Source organism: Schistocerca piceifrons, chromosome X (genome assembly GCF_021461385.2).
Source record: "Schistocerca piceifrons isolate TAMUIC-IGC-003096 chromosome X, iqSchPice1.1, whole genome shotgun sequence".
Classification (NCBI taxonomy): Eukaryota; Metazoa; Arthropoda; class Insecta; order Orthoptera; family Acrididae; genus Schistocerca; species Schistocerca piceifrons.
This window is the reverse complement of record NC_060149.1, coordinates 786,496,489-786,520,509: the sequence shown is the minus strand read 5'-3', so window position 1 is coordinate 786,520,509 and position 24,021 is coordinate 786,496,489. Positions and strand designations below refer to the sequence as shown.

General features: G+C 43.9%; 1 long non-coding RNA gene across 3 annotated transcripts in view; it reads left to right on the top strand.

Annotated features, from left to right (window-relative positions):
* The first annotated feature begins 4,274 nt into the window (after positions 1-4,274).
* LOC124721228 overlaps positions 4,275-24,021 on the top strand; it is a 91,012-nt gene continuing 71,265 nt past the window's right edge. Inside the window, exons 1-2 of one of the 3 annotated variants that reach the window (XR_007006298.1) lie at positions 4,275-4,773; positions 4,889-5,037. This is a non-coding gene — a long non-coding RNA (uncharacterized LOC124721228). The remainder of the gene's footprint in view (positions 4,774-4,888; positions 5,038-24,021) is intronic. The other 2 variants (XR_007006299.1, XR_007006297.1) reach the window with 2 other exon arrangements.

The following is a 24,021-nucleotide window of genomic DNA, read 5'->3' as shown; positions in this document are numbered from 1 at the left end:
ACAAAGTCGTGTAATAGGACTACAAGAAGCTGGACTTTCCTTCTGCGATGTTAAGAAAGACTTAGTAAGAATGTAGCCACTGTACATTATTGCTGGCAGCTATGGTCACGGGAATGTACGGTTGCAAAAAGACCAGGCTCGAGATAGCGCACTACCGGGAGGAAAGACCATTATATTCGGTGTTGGCTCTGGCGCATCATACTGCATCTGCAGCGGCAGTTTGAGCAGCAGTTGGCACCATAGTGACTCAACGGACTATTACAAATCGAATGCTTCAAGGACAGCTCCGAGTCAGGCGCTCTGCAGTCTTCAGTCCACTGATCCCAAACCTCCGCCACAGACGACTTCAGTTGTGTCAAGCGAGAGCTCATTGGGTAGTGCAGTGGAGGTCTGTCGTGTTTTCTGATAAAAGCTGGATCTGCCTCGGTGCCTGTGATGGCCGTGTGTCACGGAGAAGGAGGCCAGCTGAGGGGCTGCAAGCAACTTGTCTGTGTGCCAGACACACTGGACCTACACCTGGAGTTATGGTCTGGGGTGCGACTTTGTATGATGGCAGGAGCACCCTTGTGGTTAACCCACGCTCCCTGACTGCAAATCTGTACATCAGTCTGGTGATTCGACCTGTTTGGGGGCTGCGCCGCGGTAAAAATTGCTGTTTTGAAGAGCGCGCCGCAGCATGTAGTGTGAAGCACACCCCGTCCATTTCTGGCGGTGGCGCTGCTGTGGCAATCGCAGCCTCGGTGTCTCCCTCTGGTGGGAAAAGGGAAAGTTGCCTGTTCACGTGCACTTAAGGGGCGCTATGAGCTCGCCAGGTGGTCAGTCGGGGTCAGTCTGGGAGTCGGTGAGTGAGTTGACAGAGTCAGTCGGAAGGCAGACACTCGCATGTTAGTCGGTCGTCTCTGGGTCTTAGTCGCTGTCGAGTTGTGCACTGGATCGGGTTCGTCGTTACTCCACTGTTGGACGAGTTGGCAGTCGGCAGCAGGCAGGTCCACACAGTGCGAGTACGAGCCGGGAATGTGGTCGACACAGACGGAAGGCCGTTTGTCGATCGGTCGGCTGGTCATTGGATGGCAACGTGTGCTCTGTTAAGCACTGATACCAGTATCAGTCGGGAAGAGTTGGCAGCCAGCAACAGTCGGGTCCGTACGCTGTTAGTATTCGCCGGGACTGCTGTCAGCGAAAGCGGGCTGCCGTTGGTCGTATGCTCGGCTGGTCGTCTTAGTCGACGACATCTTGGATCCTCAGGATAAACACCATTTTCCGAGTCGGGATGTGGTTGGACCTTGTCGGTTCATTGGAACTGAGCAGCGACGTAGTCTCCACAGTGCGAAGCCAGGCCAGGACTTTTGGCAGCGGGCACGCGCTGTTGCATTTGGAGGCGGAGCTTGTTGCATTTGGAGGCACTAGCTGCGAGAGAGACTTTTCGCTTTCCTCCGAAGCAGGTTCCTCAAGTTGAGTAATTAGTGACGTCTTTTTAAATCTCGACTGTTACGATTTGTTCGTTATTTGTGGATTGTTGTTTCCTGCGCCATTCACGTGTGTGATAACAAGTGGTGTGTGTTGATGTCTAGAACCCGCGGCCTTCTTCCGTAGTGATTTGACAGTTGTGACTTGTGTTTTCTGTATTCTTTTAAACTTGTCTGGAGTGGTGTTTGATGCCTTGATCTTGGTGAGGCCGAGTTAGAAGGTGTAGGTATCTTGGTTTACTCGACATCGGCCGATATCCTCTGTTGTTTGTGCAGTTGGACCTGGCGGTTGGAAATCGGTCAGATTGTCGGTCGGAGTGCTAGTATGCCTGTCGTTTGGAGCTGCCTCTGTCATGTTTGCCGGATTCGGTGTGTTAACGAATTTATTGCTTGGAGTGTAATGGCCTAATCCCTGAAATACAGTATGTTTTGATCTTCCCTATCATCTTGAGAGGCGGTATCTGTGTACTGTAGAGCATGTTAATTTGTTTGGCCAACCTTGTATAATTTTATATAGGATTGCATTTCATGGGCTTTTATTTAAATGGTTATTTTAGTATATAAAGTTGCCACCCTTCCACTGTAAGACTTTTCTTATAAGTTAAAATCAAGTTGCACCTTCGGTGGCAAAGTTAATTTTTTAATTTTAGTGTTTTGTACCATTCCAATCCCTCCTACAGGGTGCATAGTTTGTGTGCTTGTGTGAATTGTTAAAACTTTTAGTTTAAAGTAATCTGGTGTGTTGCAGATTTGCACCAGTGTAGTCTTTCAGAGGTTATTGTGAGCGGTCGTAACTGCGGCTGTGTCAAAAGGGAGCGGCAAGGTTCTCAGCCTGAAAGCTCATACAGTCAAAAATTAGTTTCTTTCTGCCTCTGAATAAATTGTAACTTGATATTTAGAGGGTACTTTCTGATTATAATTTTAAATCTGTTTCTTTAAAAAAAACGCTTTTAGGAATAAAATTGTGAATTTGTGAAAAAGCAATTTGATTATGATTTCATCAGTTACTCCCTGGAAACTACTTCCACACTCACATAGTGTGATTAAATGTGTTAATATTCTTGGTGAATCGCTAGTAAATAAAATAAAATTTTAAGAATATTCTTTGAAATTAAACCCACGGTTCAGTGGCATTCATGAAAAGCATTTCAGCAGGTGTTTTCCAACTGGATAAAGCTCGCCCACATACCACTACTGTAACCCAACATGCTCTACAGAGTGTCAACACATTGCCTTGGCTTGCCCAATCACCACATCTGTCTCGAGTCGAGCATATATGGGACATCAACGGGCGACAACTCCAGTGTTATCCACAACCGGTATTTTATTGATCAACCAAGTGCAATAGGCATGGAACTTCATCCCACAAACTGAATCCAGCACTTGTACAACACAATGCATCACCATTTGCATGCTTGGATTCAGCATTCTGGAGGTTACAATGATTATTAATGTACCATCATTTTACATTTGTAATGGTTTATCTCGCACTTACATTAACCTGCGATCTTAAAATATTAATCACCTAAATGTCTTACTGAGACCAATGTCTTCCCAGAATTTCATTTCTCTACATTAATTATTTTTCGGTGTTGCAATTGTTTCTGTCAGTATATCCTAGGGTAGCATTACCATGTTCTTCTACAGGGTGAACATTAATAAAACCTACAGACTGCAGATACAGATTCCTGACTGGAAGAGGAGAAAGAAAGATACGGCGAACATGTGTCCAGAACTGCGTCATTGCCACAGTAGATGGCGCTGACGTATGAAACTTCCTCTGACTGTGTACCATATGTTCCTTGTGTGTTGCAGGCAGTGTGATTGACGCAACGTACTGTAAGCAGCAGAATGGTCCGACATTCATGTCAGGAACAAGTCGAGACCCTCACAGACACCTATCACATCACACACTTCAAGCCCTTTTTAGGCCCAATCGTGACCATGGGTCATTTCAGACAGACGAACGTGTAGGGAAGTGGTGGACTGTGCATGCACCAGGTTTGGAGGACCTGGTTCTACAGGATAATTGATACACACCCTCGTAAAAGCTCCAGGCAAGTGGCCCGCCAAGACGGTGTAAATGAAAGTACAATGAACTTTATCCTGCATGACAACCGCTACTATCCCTGTCACCTGCATCGAGTACAACGATCATCAGCAGCGAATATCTCTCTATGGGAAGGATTTTGTCGAGCGTTTTTGCAACTCACCATCACAATTATGTGACTTCTGCCATCAGCCCTCTTTACATACGAAACAACCTTTACCAGAACTGGCATCCTCAATCTGCGTAAAAGTCATCTTTAGTCTACAGACACGGCATGTGGTGAGAGGAACTTTCATTCGTCAGCACCATCTACCGTGATGACGATTGTAACGACACAAGTATACATCACACAGTGTAAGAATTGTTCCATTTCATTTCGTAGAAGTTATTTCGTTATTTTCTGTCATAACTTAAAAAATACGATCAGTAGCACGGCGGTTGTAAAAAACCTCTATAAAGCAAGCAGTGAGATGATAGAGCTCTGAGAGTGCATATGCCATCTAACGCCAGCAGGGCAGCTCGTCGCTGTTGGGTGCTGCCACCAGCACGAGAAGTACGCAACCAATAATCTTCAAATTTATTTTAAATGTATAGTTGTAAACAATGCTTTTTGTATTAATCTCTCTATATTGTTAAGTAGATCTTAATTTTAAAAGTATTATGAACCTTTGTAACTAAAGTTGTAACGAGCCATGGCTTTAGGCTTAAGTTGAAATCTAAAGGGACTTCCCCGCGGAAGGTTAAGATGGGGGAAACGTTACAAAAGAAAGTTCGAGAACAGTTCTCTCTGTGAGTGGGAAGGGTTGTGAAGAAGCGTGGGGTGTGGTGCCCGCATAGTGTGTTGTGCGGTGATTAAAATGAATAGAATCATTGTTAAACTGCCTAGGATGGACGGGAAATTATTGCTACAGATAATTCTACAGTATTAAGCAAATATTCGTCAAACAAGCAGAAGTGGCAATGTTATTACGAGGGTCATTGGGAAGTCGTTGTTTGCTGTGAAGGAGGTAGATATTACGTTGCAGCATTACCCACTGTACTGGCCAAATATTACGATGGAAATTACGACTTGGAAGCCACTGTGTAAAAGCTGCTAGACCATCCATCAGCAGTAAAATCTCGCCAGAGGCTGCAATACGTTGCTGAACACCACAACAGGACTGAAGTATTTATTTCTATGGTGAAGTTCAGTATATTGTATTTTTCATAACGACGAAACATTTGTAAAAGTCATGATTCGTCGTCCTCTTGTACAGGGTAAGTAATACAAGTTAAGCGTGTAAAAACAAGCTTTATCACAGTATTGTTATTTCGGTAGATGTTTGGTATGCCCTTTACACATACTGTGACATTTAATCAGCAATATTTTCAGATCATAAGCTGGTTGTACATAGGCCTATATAAAGTGCTTAAAATTACTATTGCCATATTAAGCAGAGCACCAGATTGTGTACAAAGTACCAGCAATATTATTACATCGACAAATATACTAAGAACAGCTGCAGAAGAAGACAACAAGAGGTATTATACACATTTTCATTAAACTTAACTACAAAAAATATTATTACTGTGGTGTCCATAACATATAATTTTAATGATTGATGATGTGTGACTAACTAAATTTATGTTTCAACAAAAGTGCAGGGAAGTGGTTTTGTTACATTGCATTGAAGTACTATCAGTTCAAAAATTTTGTATGTTAAAAATTATCATGAAACGTCAGCATAAAAACTCATTTTCAGTCAGTGATCAATTTTGTGTAAAGATAACGTTAAGGAAAGATGTTTGTTAGTTACAAAAGTTACACATAACATGACCACAGTAGCTGTGCATCTTTAATGCTTAGTAGGATCTTTTCACTCAACAGTTCAGTGTTATTTTACATAAAAGTGTCTCAGGTTTAAAATAGATTTGCTCCGTACTGATAAATGTGTCATTTGCTGCAGTAACGAAAATAATACATGTGTAGGATCCATATTGTCCATATGCAGTGTATGTCGCTATTTCAAAGTGATTATGACTTACATTCCGTGCTCTCCTACCCCATTTTTGCTTGTCAAGTTACTATATCAGTTCCAATTATTCAGAATTATAAAGATTGTGTGGTAAGAGCTTAGCTATGAAGTACTTAGAGTGATTAGTGCAATCAACACTGAGGCCTTACTGCACACTAGTGTCCACCCATTATAATTATGAGTCTGATCGCCAACCATGGTCATTTGTAGGCAAAAACTGATCCGTATAGAACTGGGTGGGACATCGCACGATACATTTTCGGATTCATGTTCATAGTTCTCTTTTTTCCTCCATTTCCAGTAATGAACACTTATGTGTTTTGTTAATGATAACCCCATTTATGGTTGTCAGGCTTCGGAGCTGTATTCCACATTTCTATAGACATCTAGGTTGATACTTTAATAAATATACACCACTAAGTATGCATTTTTGGTGTGCAGAGTAGCACTGTGCACCATGTCGCCTGTTGTTGCTGGACTCCACACACCGATCTCATGACTCTTGGGTACCCATATCACGGCACATATAAAACAGAGTGAGTTCAATCACACTTAGAAAGTCATCTGACTGGAAGTGCCGCCATCGTGATCTATACTGGATAGTTTTTTTGCTATTATTGTGAATAATCATCGTTGGTAAAAAGCATTTGCTGTTGGTGGTCATACTGTTGTGTTATGATGCAGTCAGTGTTGTTCTACACTTTTACAAATACAGTACTAACACAGCCTGACAGGGCAATGCATGCTCAGCAACGTGCTCCCATGCTGGCCACAAGCTCTATAAGAAATTCTTGTGATAAAGCATTCCAGTCTTCTAGTGCGGTTGACAACAGATGGATGATGGTTGGTGCATGTGGAAATGCCACAGTATGTCTCCCCAACTCTTATCGTACGTGCAGATGGGATTTAAGCCGGGGAGAACAGGCAGTCCAGTCCATTCCTCGAATATCATCTGGTTCCCCAACCTGTGTTGCTCGATGCGGTCATGCACCGTAATCCATAAAAATGAAGTCACCCCCAAATGAACCCGTGAAAAGACACAGGTGGGGAAGGAGTCTGTGTTGCAATAATGTTGACTGGTGAGTATACCGAGTTCAAAGAGTTGGATGTCACGACGCCTATGCAACATTATGCCTCACAACAGCATAACACATGGACCACCAAAACGATCACCTTAAATAACATTGCTGGGTGCATTACGTGTTCCCACCTCTCACCATATGACGGTTCACCAAGAATCACTACTTGCACTGAATCTTCTCTTATCTGAGAAGAGCACACAACCCCTCTGCTCATTGCTCCAGTCCGTGTGCTCTCGACACCATCGAAAAGAATGTGTCTCATGCGCAGGTGCCAACAGAATACAGCATACTAACGATCAGGCAGAGACCACCTCCATTATGCAGTTCCCTGCCACTATGGAATGTAATATTGCGTCCCTTGCAGGCCCACCAGTTATGCCTGCTGTTTGACATAGGTATCTTCTTAACTCTTCCACAATATAGTGTTCATCTGGTGCTGTGCTTGACTGTGGCCGACCACTTCATTTCCTTCGGACAGCAGTCCCTATGGTTCAGAACACTCTCCATTTGTGTGAAACAGTGCTGTGAGCAGTAGCAAACTCCTGAACTGCACTCGTCACACTTAGTCCTCCTTCTAGTTTCGGTATGATTTTTCCACATGTAAAGTCTTCCAAATGTATTGGATCATGTTGTAATGGGAAACACCACCAGAGTGCACGGTAACTGTTCGTTGATTCACACACATTGCTATCGGAGCTCTTACGATATCTGAGAGCTGGATTCATGGTAGAACCTTAACGTCCAACATCCGTTGATATTATTGTAAAGAGTGCAAGTATGGAGTGTTTTTGCTACTAAATTCCGGCCGGGGTGACCGAGCGGTTCTAGGCGCTACAGTCTGGAACTGCGCGACCACTACGGTCACAGGTTCGAATCCTGCCTCGGGTATGGATGTGTGTGATGTCCTTAGGTTTAAGTAGTTCTAAGTTCTAGGGGACTGATGACTGCAGAAGTTAAGTCCCATAGTGCTCAGAACCATTTTTTGTTACTAAGTCATGTATTTTTTGTTAACAAGACTAGGCAGCTGCTTGCAGATGCATAATGGAAATAACTTCATGCGTTTTTATTCCTCTGGCTGTTACTGGTCTTTGCCAGGTGGCACACACTGTCAACAGTATCAGTCGCCAGTTCGCCAGTTTCCTCCCATACCAGCAGCACATGGGCTATCCTTGGATCCTGTTTCTCTGTGGCTGTTAGAGCATCCCATCTTAGGAGATGGTGCCAGTTATCAGATGAAAACCGTTGGAAAATAATTGTGGACCGTTACTCCTAGCAAGGCACAAAAGTTGGTGATTCCCCTTCATTTTTCAGCTTTGTGCAGACCGCTTCCCGAGCTTCCTGTCAACCAATGTCCACACTTTGACTTTGTGTGCCTTGAAACTCATGAGAGAAATGTTGCACAACAGAAGACTAGCCAGTATTCCTAGGGTTGTCTGCAGGCTTACAGTGGAGTCTTCGACCACTCGCTTCCTGGGTCTGTAGCGGTGCACATAATCACGTCATTAATACGGTGCTGATTGCACTGTTACCAGGCACGTGCAACTCATTGTGCGTGTATTGTTCACATTTTTGAATCACGGTGGTAATTGGTCTTTGGATGATATACTTACCAGCAAATGGTGCTCAGTCTCTAAATTCATATTTTATAGAATCATGACCTCAGTAAGTCTATGACTTTTCATATAGGAAGAGCTTATTTTTCTGCTGCACTGTGGCCATTGTTCAGTCACGTCTGTGTGTTTTGTGAGGTCATATAGAGTTTGGATTATTTCAGCATCTACACTCATGCTCGTAAATTAAGGATAATACTGCTGCATGGTGAAACATCGCTCTGGTGGGCAGTTTGCGGGTTTAAATCACCTCGGTGTGTGACCATGCAGTGCATTTGACCTGCGGTCGTCGCATGGTGACACTGGCAGCAGTTCGCATACGCAGAGATGTATTGGTGCATGTTAGAGTACAGTGCAGCGAGTAAGTGTGCAGACGTTTTCAGACATGCTAATGGTGACTGTGTGTTGAAAATGGCTCAAAGAATACATGTTGATGACATTATGAGGGGTCGAATACTAGGGCGACTGGAGGCTGCTCAAACATATCAGGTCGTAGCACGGGCTCTCCGTGTGCTACAAAGTGTGATCTCAAGATTATGGCAACGATTGTGGCAGACAGGAAACATGTCCAGGCACTCCAGTACAGGACGTTCACAGTGTACAACATGACAAGAAGATAGATATCTCACCATCAGTGCCCGAAGATGGCCACCGAGTAATGCAGATGGCCTCGCTCGGGACCTTACCGCAGCCACTGGAACAGTTGTCTCCAGACACACAGCCTAAAGACGACTGAACAGACGTGGTTTATTTGCCCAGAGACCTGCAAGGTGCATTCCACTGACCCCTGGTCACAGGAGAGCCCGTAAAGCCTGGTGTCAAGAATACAGTACATGGTCATTGGAACGGTGGTCCCAGGTTATGTTCACGGACGAGTCCAGGTATAGTCTGAACAGTATTCTCGCCGGTTTTTCATCTGGTATGAACCAGGAACCAGATACCAACCCCTTAATGTCCTTGAAAGGGACCTGTATGGAGGTCGTGGTTTGATGGTGTGGGGTGGGATTATGGTTGGTGCACGTACACCCCTGCATGTCTTTGACAGAGGAACTGTAACAGATCAGGTGTATTGGGATATCATTTTGCACCAGTATGTCTGCCTTATCAGGGGTGCAGTGGATCCCACCTTCCTCCTGATGGATGATAACGCACGGCCCCACCGAGCTGCCATCACGGAGGAGTACCTTGAAACAGAAGATATCAGGCAAATGGAGTGGCCTGCCCATTCTCTAGACCTAAACCCCATCAAGCACATCTGGGATGCTCGTGGTCAACGTATCGCTGCACGTCTTAAAACCCCAATGACACTTCAGGAGCTCTGACAGGAACTGGTGCAAGAATGGGAGGCTATAACCCAGCAGCTGCTCGACCACCTGATCCATAGTATGCCAACCCATTGTATGGCATGTGTATGTGTGCATGGTGATCGTATCCCATATTGATGTCAGGGTACATGCGCAGGAAACTGGCGTTTTGTAGCATATGTGTTTCGGAGTGGTTTTCTCAACTTATCACCAATACTGTGGACTTATAGATCTGTGACATGTGTGTTCCCTATGTGCCTATGCTATTAGCACCAGTTTTGTGTAGTGCCACGTTGTGTGGCACCACATTCTGCAATTATTCTTAATTTATGAGCACGACTGTATTTATGAGTCTTATAGTGACGCCACGCTGTAATATTGCGAGAGTTACATGTCTGGCAGATCTAGCCCATGGTCGACATGGTCCTAGGTTTGTATTTTTTGTGCTGAATTTTTCATTTGATGTACTAGGTATGGTTCACATGTAGTACAGGATACGTCTGTTGTACCAGTCCCGCTCATGTATGAGGAATAGGGAGGGATGTGCTGGGCATTTAAGGTGTTAGTGACATTTATCTGCAAAGGCTTTGAAAAGCTTTTGCTGTGGCAGGATGCCCTCTCCCTGAGTGATTGAGCTCCATTTGCGACAGCTACTAGGTCAAAGGTGATTACACATTCATTATGCAAATTTCTCTACCAGAGCTGGGGAGATGTCTGGCCTAGTGTTAGACAGATATGTGGATGTCTCCCATTCATGACCTGGTGGCCATGATCGGACGAGGAGTTCCATATCCTACCAGCATCTCATATGGCTCGTTCGACCTGCGAATGCTGGGGAGAGTTACTCATAACCTTAGTGTGTACTAGTCTTTCATATTCCCGCCAACTTGTTGGCACCTATTTGCCATTATTACCGCAGGCGGGAGATCTCTCGACCAGAACTGATATAGCAGCAGAGCCAACCACCAACAGCATCTTCCTCGGTAATTGCTGGTTATTGTGTCTGCAAACATCAGCGCCCATGGCTACACATTCACACATCAGAGTGTGACGGATGATCTGCTCTTCAGCAGGTGAGATGATTTTCGTGGGGGGTTGGTGAGATACTGCTCCGTTTCTTTGGTTGGAGGCATTAGAATTTTACTATGATGCCACATAATCTGGTAGTGTAGTGCTGTGTGCATTTCGTATACAATACCTTTGGTTAGAAATGATTAGTGCTTATAGAATTCTGTATGGCATTACTATTTCTACCGATGTGTTCATTTCTAACACTATGTAGTCACACACTAGTAATGAAGTATTGGTTAAGCAGTGATACATAAATTGGGACCAAAGCTGACAACATCATGACATTGACACACTGTGATGTGATGTTGTGATGTGACACGCCCCAACACAACGTAACATGACACCGGAACATGACGGTGTGGAACTATGGAATGCAGTGTTGACACGCAAGACATGTAACTGGATACAATGTAAAAAATTGTAGAAAATAGGTAAAACTGAAAGTATCTACATATTACCTGTCTGGGTGTAGTGTGTGGTGGTGCCTCAAAATATTAATCTATTACTAATAAAGAGATAATGAGTGACATAATTTGTTATTGACTAACAGACTCGGCATATCTCTATGGTAGCCAGCTCCAGAGTGTAACAGTTATTAAAGATGGAAATCTGCAGCAGTATCAGTGATACCTAATTCTCCATTGTGATTGCCTGAGAGTATCATGACGTCATTGTGACATTGGTAACAGGCTTGCGTAATTGGACCAAATATGTAGGACTATGGAAAATACGAAAAATATGTAAAACTGAGAGTACTTGCATATCTTCCTAGCTTAGATCTCTGTTGGTGTCATGTAATGTTGTTAACAAACAGACACATTTCTCCCAATGCTGTCCAGCTCCTGAGTAACCCCTCCCACAGAAGTGTCGCACATATAAAAGATGAAGGTGTGGAGGGGTGCGTGATCCTCATTGGTCCATAGCAGAGGGAAGAGGGTTGCGGCCATCTTTATCTCACATAACTGGTTACATCATGACCTTGAATGCAAGTGGCACAATTGCCCTGTTGATTTCCTGGGTGGCCTTGATCAATTCACGGTGGTTCCAAGGGCAGAGGATTGGGGGTACTGAGCAGCCCAAGTGTGTCACCTGACACTGGATGTGTAACCTGATACCCTCTCATCTTATCGAAGGTATATGCCTGTTCTCTCCTCGGCATCCTACTTGTGAGGACACACAATGTGGCCACCTGAAGGCTGGCCTGTGATGCTCCTATCTACTGACCAGCAGAATGCTGGAGAAATGGAGAGGACAGCAGGGTTTGCCCAAGATTTGTAGACACCACCAGAGGTGAATCTCTGCTGGCCTGAAGGTCACATGTCTACTAATGCTCAGATGGAACCTGCAGGTGTTGCAGAATGTGCCGGCAATATCTGTGGCCCTCGCAAAAATGCTCTATCATAAAAATGATGAAATGTATTTAGGCTGATTTTAAACACGCCAAAATGGTAAATAATTATTTATCATTTTCACAGTAAAAATCCTATGCCAAGTGAGATTGGAATCAGTTGGTGTTAATCATAACAATTAAAGATTGTTTCATGCATTGGAATAGTGTCGCTCAACAGTTTAATGTTGAAACTAGATGGTTGTAGCTTGGTTCAGTAGAGCTTTATTAGTGAACCATGGGATTTGACCTACTGAAGCTGGCAATAGCAAATCTCCACAAGACTCACACAGCGCTCGAGTGGTAGAGGAGGGGATATGATAACCATCTAAAGCTTGAGGGATGGGGGAGAGGAGCATGTGTCCACATATCTCCGGACATCGACCAGAAGGGCAGTGGGCAGCAATGACCTGCACTCATTACGTTAGATATTTTTCAGGGGTGACCAAAGTTACAGCTTCAAGATAGCACCTGTGCACATCAAGTTCTTTTCTGATACTACTGCTCACCCTGATACTATTGCTCACCAATAATTGTTTAAATGAAAAATTGCTGCTTCAGCAGTTGACAACATGTTCATGAAGAACCTAGAAAATGTTAAAGTAACAGTTTTACATGATACAAGAATAGAGTAAATCAGACAATTTGGGACCAACAATGCATTTTTATTCCATAAATCACAGTATGCAGTAGCTGGTCTGCACTTCGTAATCCTACACAATTATATGTTATCCAACCAAGATATTCTTCCTCGACCTTTTCTTCTTTTACCCTTGATCTTTCCTTTTATAAAGTATATATTTGACGGTCTGTAAGATATGTTGTAGGTATTTAGTTTTTCTTCATTTAAACTGGTTAATATTTCTTGCTTTTGTGTACTCTTCGCATTATTTTGGTTTTAGTTATTCTTGCTGTCCCTGTGCGACAGTGCCTGCCTGCGTTGTCCATTAAGTCCTAAGAGTCTCGATGATCGAAATCTTGTAGAACAGCTGTAAACTGATTCCCCGGAATTATGTTAGTGATGTATGCTACACAAATTTTCAAGTAAGGTGTTTTTTTTCCTTATTTATAAGGGGTGATCAAAAAGTTTCCGTTTGAAGGTGTTGCTGCAGCGTATACATAGCGTGATTCCGAAGCGGGTATATAAGCGTCGACATGTACACACAGCATTAGTGTGGCATTCGTGTACGCGCCAACTGCAGAAACGTGGACTATAGTGACATAATTACCAAATCCGTCCAAACATGACCAACATGCATTATTATTTTCTTGGCTGCTCGACGACAAACATCGGAAGACATCCATCAGAGACAGAAGAATGAGTATGGGGAAGCGTGTCTGTCGAAAACCACAATTGTGGAATTATGCGTCAAGCTCCCTGCTGGTTGCGACAAGAGGTGCTGCTGCTTCATGATAATGCATGTCTCCATATCGCAACTGTAATGCAGAAGTTACGACAAATGAAGTGGGAGACACTCAAGCATGTGTCCTATAGTCTTGATCTCTCTCCATGTGATTATCAAGCTTTCGGTCCCTTAAAAAAGGCCTTGAAGGGTCAACAACTCCTGTCCAACGAGGATGTGTAGCAAGCAGTTAACGACACAGCAGGACATTGTGTTTCACCAAATGGGTATCTTCAGCCCAGTGAATTGGTGGGATGACTGTACAGGGTGGCAGCAAGTCAAGGAATATTTTAAGGAATGGGTTTAACAAATTTTATTTCAAAGTCCCCAGTCAAATCTTTACAGGTTTTCTCCCAGAGCAACTTCCGCTCTGCCTACATGGTACAAGTTGCTTGCCTGTGAGAACCAAGACAGTTCTGTCCATTTAAAGCTACTGACAAGAGATGCCTTAAGCCCTCTGCTGAAACTGCTATCAATGTCACACCATCGGTTTTAGCCAATAGTGTGTGTGGGATACAGCTCATGTTTGTGAACGCTGGACGATTCTGCAGTGCAGAACTCGGTTACCTCGCTCTCTTGTGATCCAGACTGCGAGCAGAACAGATGTCTTTTTGGGAGACAGAGCCTCTGGTTCGGCATTCCTTGACCAGCCATTGACATCAATTAACATGAACCGCCTCCCCTTCCATTGCCCATTTCAATTAGTTTTTTGGCCCCCTAGACTGGCCTAAACCTGGTAACTTCCGACCATAGGCATGCCCTTTGTATACAGTACACTGAAATATCTTCTCTTTATTTTATCTAATTTCCTATTCTGACATTTAACGGCAGTCCTGGATGCCCACTCACAATTCCTGACCGTTTGACGTCCTATACACTGTCATCGTAAGCAGAAGCTAACAACCTTTTCCCCTCTTCCCTGCCCATGTACATGACTGCCTCAATGCTCACAACACTTTTGTCTGATTGGTATACAGATTCTGGAATTTACAGCCTTTGAATGAAACTTTCTGATTACCCCTTGTATTATCACCACAAACTACAGCGACCAGATCTGGTTTCACATCAAACACTATATGCAAGTAGGTACCACCACTTTTCTGTACATGAAAGTGACATTAACAACACGTTGTGAAGTCATAGTCCTCTTTGTAGTATATTCTTAGAGCCATCATTTAAAGCCAGTTCTTGAAACTGTATGAGTAGACTTTCAGTTTATGTTTCTCTTCAAGAGTATACTAGTTTAGTTTCTTCAGCATCACTATAACACTCTCCCACAGGTCAGACATACCCGTAACCATTTGTGCTGCCCTTCTTTGTATATGTTCAGTATCCCCTGTTAGTTCCATTAGGTATGGGTCCCACACACTTGAGCAATATGCTATAATGGATTGCATGAATGATTTGGAAGCAATCTCCTTCATATATTGATTGCACTTCCCAATGTTCTACCAATAAAGCGAAGTCTACCACCTGCTTTACCCACAACTGAGTCTATCTGATCATTCCATTTCATATCCCTACAAAATGTTACATCCAGGTAATTTGTATGAGTTGGCTGATTCTGTGACTCATTGATATTATAGCTACTGGATATCAAGTTTCTCCAATTTGTGAAGTGCATAGTTTTGCATTTCTGAATATTTAAAGCAAGTTGTTAATCTTTGACGTATCAAGATCTGACTAAATATTTAGGCAGCTTCTTTCAGACTGTACTTCATTACATATAATGTATTATCTGCAAAAAGTCTGAGATTACTGTTAGTATTGTCCAACACACTTCCCTGGGGCACACTTTTTGTTTTGCCTGTCTACAACTCCACGTCACCTCTGTATGGTGAGTAACAATCTATCATTTCCATGTTGTTGTTGCGGGCTTCAGTCCTGAGACTGGTTTGATGCAGCTCTCCATGCTACTCTATCCTGTGCAAGCCTCTTCATCTCCCAGTACCTACTGCAGCCTACATCCTTCTGAATCTGCTTAGTGTATTCATCTCTTGGTCTCCCTTTATGATTTTTACCCTCCACGCTGCCCTCCAGTACCAAATTGGTGATCCCTTGATGCCTCAGAACATGTCCTACCAACTGATCCCCTCTTCTAGTCAAGTTGTGCCACAAACTTCTCTTCTCCCCAATCCTATTCAATACCTCCTCATTAATTATATGATCTACCCATCTCACATTTCGAAAGCTTCTATTCTCTTCTTGTCTAAACTATTTATCGTCCATGTTTCACTTCCATACATGGCTACACTCCATACAGATACTTTCAGAAACAACTTCCTGACACATAAATCTATACTCGATGTTAACAAATTTCTCTTCTTCAGAAACACTTTCCTTGCCATTGCCAGTCTACATTTTATATCCTCTCTATTTTGACCATTATCAGTTATTTTGCTCCCCAAATTGCAAAACTCCTTTAATACTTTAAATGTCTCATTTCCTAATCTAATTCTCTCAGCATCACCCGACTTAATTCGACTGCATTCCATTATCCTCGTTTTGCTTTTGTTGATGTTCATCTTATACCCTCCTTTCAAGACACTGTCCATTCCGTTCAACTACTCTTCCAAGTCCTTTGCTGTCTCTGACAGAATTACAATGTCATCGGCGAACCTCAAAGTTTTTATTTCTTCTCCATGGATTTTAATACCTACTCCGAACTTTTCTTTCGTTTCCTTTACTGCTTGCTCAATATACAGATTGAATAGCAACGGGGAGAGGCTACAACCCTGTCTCACTCCCTTCCCAACCACTGCTTCCCTTTCATGTCCCTCGACTCTTATAACTGCCATCTGGTTTCTGTACAAATTGTAAATAGCCTTTCGCTCCCTGTATTTTACCCCTGCCACCTTTAGAATTTGAAAGAGTATTTCAGTCCTAGTATATTTATTACATCAGATGTTTCTCTTAAACATATTTCTTGCTACACCCAGTCTGCGTTTTATATCTTTTCTGCTTCATCCATTACCTGTTGTTTTACTTCCAAAATATCAGATTTGATCTACTTTTAGTGTCTCATTTTCTAGTCTAATTCCCCTCAGCATCACCTTATTTAATTTGGCTGCATTCAGTTACCCATGATTTTCTACTGCTGTTAATCTTAATATTTCTTTTCAAGACACTATGAATTTAACTTTAATTCCCTTCCAAAATTCCTTCTTTACTGACTTCTCAATGTACAGACCGAATAACTTCGGGGATAGGCTATAACCTAATCTCAGTCCCATCTTCACCACTGCTTTCCATACATGTCTTTTGCCTAGTGTAACTGTAATCTGGTTTATGTACAAGTTTTAAATAATCTTTCCTTGTCTGTGTTTTATTACTGCCACCTGCATAATTTCAAAGACTGTTGACAAGCCAATATTGTTGAAAGCTGTCTCTACATTTAAGATGCTATAAACATAGGTTTGCTTTTTTTTACCCTAAAATAACTTGGCGTTGTTGGCCGGGAGGCCCCATTCGGGGGAGCTCGGCCGCCGTATCGCAAGTCCTTTTTATGTGACACACATCGGTGATTTGCAAGTCAATGACGATGAATGATAAACAACACCCAGTCCCTTGCCGGAAATCAAACCCGGGCTTCCTGCGTGGTAGGCAGTAACTCTAGCGCTATGCTACGGAGGCGGACTTGTAATGTCAACACTGCCTTGTGTTTTTTTTTTTTTTTTTTTAAAGAACATCATGTTCACCAATGACTGTAGAAGCTATTTATTTCACAATGGATTCTGTACCATTGCAAAAGATTTTGCTTCAGCACAAGTCAGACTTCAAAATTCATCAACTTGTATACAAGTAAATCTTTTGCAGTACCACTTTAAAATGACCCAATGGCTGAAACCACAATTTTGAAATAAATAATTTCTACAGTCAACACTGAATATGATGTCCATTAAAAAAATCTACTTGACTGTGAGTCCCAACCATGAGAAGTTAATCTACTGCCTTGTGTATTCCTATATTACTCCAAACTGATCTTCCTAGAAGTCAGCTTCTGGCAGTTTTTCTATTCTTCTGCTAACAATTTGGCAGCCACAACTTATTAAACTGATGACTCAGCAATATTCACACCTGTCAGCACCTGCCTTTTTCAGAACAGGAATGGTCGAAGTTTGAAATTATTTCCCTGTTTCATATATTGTCCAAATCAGGTGGAATAGTTTCCTCACTGGTGGCTCTCAACAATACTGAGGGATTATCTGCTACTATAGGGGCCTTCTTTCGACTTAGGTCTATCGGCACTCTGCACATTCTTCTCACACTACTCACATCTACTCCCTCTTCCCTTTCTATAGGATTGTCTTAAAGTTCATTTTTCATGTAAAACCTATTTACCTGTTCTGTTCACCTTCCCCTTCTTTGCTTAGTACTGACTTTTCATCTGAGCTCTCAATATTCATACAGCTGTTTCTCTTTTCTCCAAAAGTCTCCTTAATTTTCCTACAGGTAGCATCCATCTTTCCCCTAGTTTACATGCTTTTACAACCTTGCTTTTACCTTCAGGCACTCCTGATTCACCATTTTGCACTTTATCTCACTAATTTTTCAGGTGTCTATATTTCCTGTCATTTTTCATTTACTGTATTTTTATATTTTCTTTTTTTGTCAGGTACATATTGATTTCCACATGAGATATTTTACAACGAAATTCCAGCAAGAAGCTGTCTCTTTGCAAAGGCCCCATCTTGTGTGTATTCATCTTCTTATTCGTCTTTTCTCAGTTTTGCTTGACAAAAGGCCCACAAAATGCTTGGCCATAAGGTGAGTAGCTTTTGGAGTTCACGGAGGCGACTAACTCGACCATTTGTAGTAGAGAGGATACAAGAGGATATGTATCACTGTTCACTCTGCCTGCTTGTTTTGCCCCCATATTTTTATATACCTGATGTGATGCCTAACTTTTTCACCCAAGATTACTTTTGACCCATTAAAGACATAACTGTTTTCTCCTAAATGAGCAGTGATGAGGGGCCCTTGACACAAACAGTAATGCATTTTCCCAATTTCATTAACAACTGAGATACAGGACTTAAAAAGTGGAATTATACTACTTTTTGCTACCACAGTGTCAGATGCCAATGAGAAAATTCAGTGGTAAGACCCTTTGTCAAACTAATAAAAAACCACAGATAAATTTAATATCAGTATTTTTACACAGTTGTTGAAGCCATTGAATGGCCCACCACCTGGTAGTTTACACTATTTTTTGAAGTATTCTTGCACCATCAATGCAATAAGTACACTACTGTTGATGAAAACCTGTGTCATCGAAACAAGACGTATTTTGCAGTTATGTGTTGATCTTTGTAGGAATTATCTGAAGTGCAGTGTGTATGCAGAACGGGTTTCTTACGAGGAATGCTGCAATTCCTTTACTGGGTGTTGCTTTTAAAACACCCACATAGCTGAATTGTTAGTGAAATATAAACCATTACTACTAAAAAATTGGTCGACATGTCAGTGTCACAAAAACAAATGAAGTGCAGCAGAATTGTATACAGAGGGATTACCTAGAGGACACTGCCCAGCTCATCCGACCTTTGTTAATGCAATCAGTAGATTTGGCAAGACTGCAAGTTTTTTCCGAAGAAAACATACACGAAGGAAGACTTCTACCAACAAAGCTGCAGAAGTAGCAGTTCCTGCAGTTGCTGCAATAAGTCCACCTGTCAGTTTTCGTAATGTACAAAGAAAGGTTGGTATGAGCTAAAGCAGCATTCTGCATATTCCTTAGAGACATAAATATCAACTCCCGTATCTCTCTACATCAAGAGCTACATGGCATGTGTTTGATACTGTCAGTGTGCTCTCCAGCAAGACAATAATATTGTGAGGAAAACATTGTTTACTGATAGAGCCACATTCACAAATCATGGGGAAAAAAAGAAGAAGAAAAAAGACAGCAGATACTGTCTCACTTAGCATGAGTGAGAGGCTGGAATCGTGATCTTGGCCAAGTGACCTCAGTGAGGAGAAGACAGCAGGTCATTCTAACAGCACAACTTGATTCGATAAGAGAGAGTAAAGGTTGCAGAGAACACTTATCAGCCTGATGATATGTAGGAAGGGCAACAAAGCCGAAATCCTGAAAACCATTCTTGTGAAATAGAGGGGTGGTCAAGACACCAATGTGCTTGAAAAAGTATGCCACATTCCGTCATTGCCAGCTAGGCATAACATCATTGCCTCTGATGAGCAGTGATGAATACCATTCAACGTGATGAATTCCACTTTCGAGACTGCTACATGTCCAGTCTGCTGTAAGTTGCCAACCTTTCAACTATTGATGAGAAGACTTGGAGACTTCTGCTTTCAGCTTGCTGAGCTGTACTGACAATGTCTCGTACACCATCCACGTGTAACAGTATTCAGAGTTTGCGCTGACTGCTGCATCTCCTGACTCGTACCTATAAGCAGTCAGTGACAACCTCAGCCTTCCTCGGTGGAAGGACTACGCTGTTGTCCATCTCTACACCATACAGAGCTGCTGAGAGGTTACCCGAGCACACTCCTTCAATGTCTACGAGAGTAATCTGATAATACACAATATCCATCCTGGGCAACAACACCTGTTGTACAGGTTATGTCAGCTGCCAATGGGGCCACCCACCCACCCTACACTGTGATTTTGTGAGCTGGAAGCTGCAGGGGGATGTACTCTGCAGATTACCGAGACAGTGTCAGCACGTTCTGAGGCCATGTGCTGCACGGCCACTGGCCTGAGTGTTGACACAGAGAAGGATACATGATTGTAAATTGTAATGTATTAAATTCTTGTTCTGATAATGTTGTATCATTGCAGTGCACTGACTGGCTTGCTCAACTGCACATCATGCTCTGTCATCCCAGTAACAGTAGGGGTTTCGACCCAGGACCCTACAGTAAAATTTCATTCATCATAACCAACAGTTCTGAAAAGCCTGCAACAGTGTCATTCCGTCATTTCTGTTTTATTTAGTGAAACACTGCTCCAGTTATAAGTTTTTTTCGTGCTTAGCATGACACAGTTCAAGAATTTATTCTCATTGTCAAGTGCATTTGTTTACAAAAGTATTTTGTGTGATATTTGCAAGTGTGTTTTCCTGTCTCTTTTGTACTGTAACCATCTTCCTGGCCAAGAGGAATCTACTAGTATCAGACATAGGCCTTAATTTGAGGAAGAAATTTCTGATAATGTACATTTGGAGAAAAGCACTGTAAGTAGTGAAACATGGACTGTGGGAAAACTGGAACAAATGAGAATCGAAACATATGAGATGTGGTGATATAGAAGAACGTTGAAAATTAGGTGGACTGATAGGGTAAGGAATGAGGAAGTTCTCCGCAGAATCGGCAAGAAAAGGAATATATGGAAAACACTGGCAAGGAGGGACAGGAGAGGACATCTGTTATGACATCAGGGAATAGCTTCCACGGTCCTGGAGGGAGCTGTAGAGAGTAAAAGCTGTAAAAAAAGACAGGTTGCAAGTGCTACTCTGAAATGAAAATGTTGGCAGAGGAGAGGAATTTGTGGTGGGGCACATCAAACCTCTCACATGGCTTATGACTAAAAAAAGGTAGTCTCTTTGACATTATAAGGTACTGTGCAGACTCCATTATGCAGAATAACACACACATGCAAACTGTCATTCACACTGTTTTTGAAATCAGAATATGTTACAGAGAGATATATACATCTCTCCAGCAGGAAAACACACATGCAAACCCCCCCCTGCGGGTCCGGGGATTAGAATAGGCCCGAGGTATTCCTGCCTGTCGTAAGAGGCGACTAAAAGGAGTCCCTCCCCCTCAAGGGGGTAGTTAGCGCCTGCGTCCGGAGACGGACTGTTCCACGACCTCTATTTGCGGTCATTTTGCTTTTTCACTTCTTGTTTCTTCCTTCCTTTGGTTGGTTCCTTTCTTTGCTCTTCTCCATCTCACTGTCTTCCTTACTCTTTCCCTTGTCTTCTTCTCCTTGCCTTCTCATTGCCTTCTTCTCCTTGCCTTCTCTGGTCTCCGCCTCGGCATTTGAGACAGTCTGTCCTCTCTCTCCCTCTCTCTCTTCTTTTTCCTCTTCTTCCTTCCTCCCTGTGCGCGCCTGAAGGCCGACCCACGCATTCGCACGCGTAGCCGGTGACGGGGTAACGCGTAATTCCCCGCCCTGGGTAGACAAGTAAGGCGCGCACGTACCCCCTGGTAAAGGCCAGGCCCAGGGAGGGGTGATTGCCTGAGCTGATACCTTCTGAACATGCCGATTGGTCCCTCCGTCTGTTTCTCGGGAGGTGTGACCTGAGGTGTAAACATTCATCTAAGGCGGGAGTGCCCTCTGAGAGGGTCCCCACAAGGAAGGAGCGCGCCATCGGAGACGCTGGCAATCATGGGGGATTCCTCCACAATGGATTTCTCTCCATCTCTCTCGACTTCTGCCCAAAAACAAAAACTTGACCAGCCACCAGTGACAAAAGTACTACCGCCTGCCCCACAGTTCCTCGTCATTTCTCGATCTGAGGACGGAAAGGATTTTTCCTCTGTCAACCCTTTCGTTATCCAGAAGGGCGTAGATGCCATAGCTGGATCTGTCAAGTCGTGTACCAGGTTGCGTAATGGTACCTTGTTACTAGAAACTGAGAGTGCCTTTCAGGCACAAAAACTGCTTCGGGCCACACTCCTGTACACGTTCCCTGTCCGGGTGGAGGCTCACTGCACTTTGAATTCGTCTCATGGTGTGGTCTATACTTGATCACTTGACGGATTGACTGACAAGGAGATTCAATCTTTCCTCGCTGAGCAGGGCGTGACGGCTGTCCATAGGGTCATGAAAAAGGTCAACAATTACCTTGTATCGACCCGGACACTTTTCTTGACCTTTGACAGTGTTCAGCTGCCGTCGCGTATCAAAGCGGGCTACGAGGTTATTTCTGTTCGCCCCTATGTCCCGACACCTACGCGCTGCTACCAGTGTCAGCGTTTTAATCACACTCGCCAGTCTTGTTCCAACGCAGCTAAATGTGTCACTTGTGGCAGGGATGCCCATGAGGGTGACTGTCCACCTCCGTCTCCTCGTTGTGTGAACTGTCGGGGTGACCATGCAGCGTCCTCCCGCGACCGTCCCATCTACAAGGAAGAACGCTGTATCCAAGAAATTCGGGTCAAAGAGAAAGTGTCCACCTCGGCTGCTCGCAAGCTATTTGCTAGTAGGAAGCCCGCGCTGCTCCCAGCGGGAAAGTACAGTACTGTCCTCGCCTCTCCTCAGACTACCAGGGAGGTGGAGATGCAGACATGCGATCTGCCCTTCGGCACCATGGTCGTCCGTTCGGCCAGTGCTAAGATCGCGCGGTCGACGTCTCCTCTTCCTCCCGTCACCCCTCCAACACAAGCACCTTCATCAGCTTCTGCCAAGACAAAGACCCAGAAATCAGATGCACGGGCCTTCAAGAAGGAACCGTCCCGTGCAGACTTCCTACGTACCTCGCACTCCCAGCCGTCGACCAGTACTTCCACTAAAAGACCTTCCAAGAAGGCTCATAGGAAGCACAGTTCTCCTCCTCCACGGCGCATTTCTTCTCCTGCGCCACCTAGCAGTTGCTGCCCCAGGCCGTCATCCATTTCGCCTGGCCGCACCACTGGTAGCCGAACATCTGGCCATCCACTGGCGGAGGAAGCTCCTCCTCCCGGCCATCTTAACGAGAAGGCCGATGAACCTATAGAACCAATGGACGATGGCTGTCCGCCTACTGATAGCGGCGGCAGTACTCGCTCGAAGCCAGGCCCTCAGCGGCCTTCGAGGTGACCCCTTCTTGCATCTTCTTTTTCTTCTCACGATGGCACTTATTCACTGGAATATTCGCAGCATTCGCTCCAACCGAGAGGACTTGGAAGTTGCTGCTCCGCTTGCACCGTCCACTCGTCGTAGCCCATCCAGGAAACTAAGCTCCGCCCATGCGATCACATTGCCTTGGCACACTACACCTCTGTTCGTTTTGACCTACCCCCTGTGGTAGGTATTCCGGCTCATGGAGGGGTTATGTTGCTGGTCCGGGATGATATTTACTATGATCCCATCACATTGCACACCGGCCTGCAGGCAGTTGCCGTCAGAATTACTCTCCCCACTTTTACATTTTCTATTTGTACCGTTTACACTCCATCGTCGTCTGCCGTTACCAGGGCAGACATGATTCAACTTATTGCTCAGCTACCTGCACCATTTTTGTTAACTGGAGACTTCAATGCCCACCATCCCCTTTGGGGCTCTCCAGCATCCTGCCCGAGGGGCTCACTGTTAGCAGACCTTTTCAACCAGCTCAATCTTGTCTGCCTCAATACTGGCGCCCCCTACTTTTCTTTCGGACACATCTCACACCTATTCCCATTTAGACCTCTCTATATGTACTACCCAACTTGCACGCCAGTTTGAGTGGTATGCCCTTTCCGATACATATTCGAGCGACCACTTCCCGTGTGTCATCCATCTCCTGCATCATACCCCCTCTCCGTGCTCAGCTAGTTGGAACATATCCAAAGCCGACTGGGGGCTCTTCTCTTCCAGGGCGAACTTTCAGGATCAAACCTTCACAAGCTGCGATAGTCAGGTCGCACACCTCACGGAAGTAATTCTCACTGCTGCTGAATATTCCATCCCTCACAC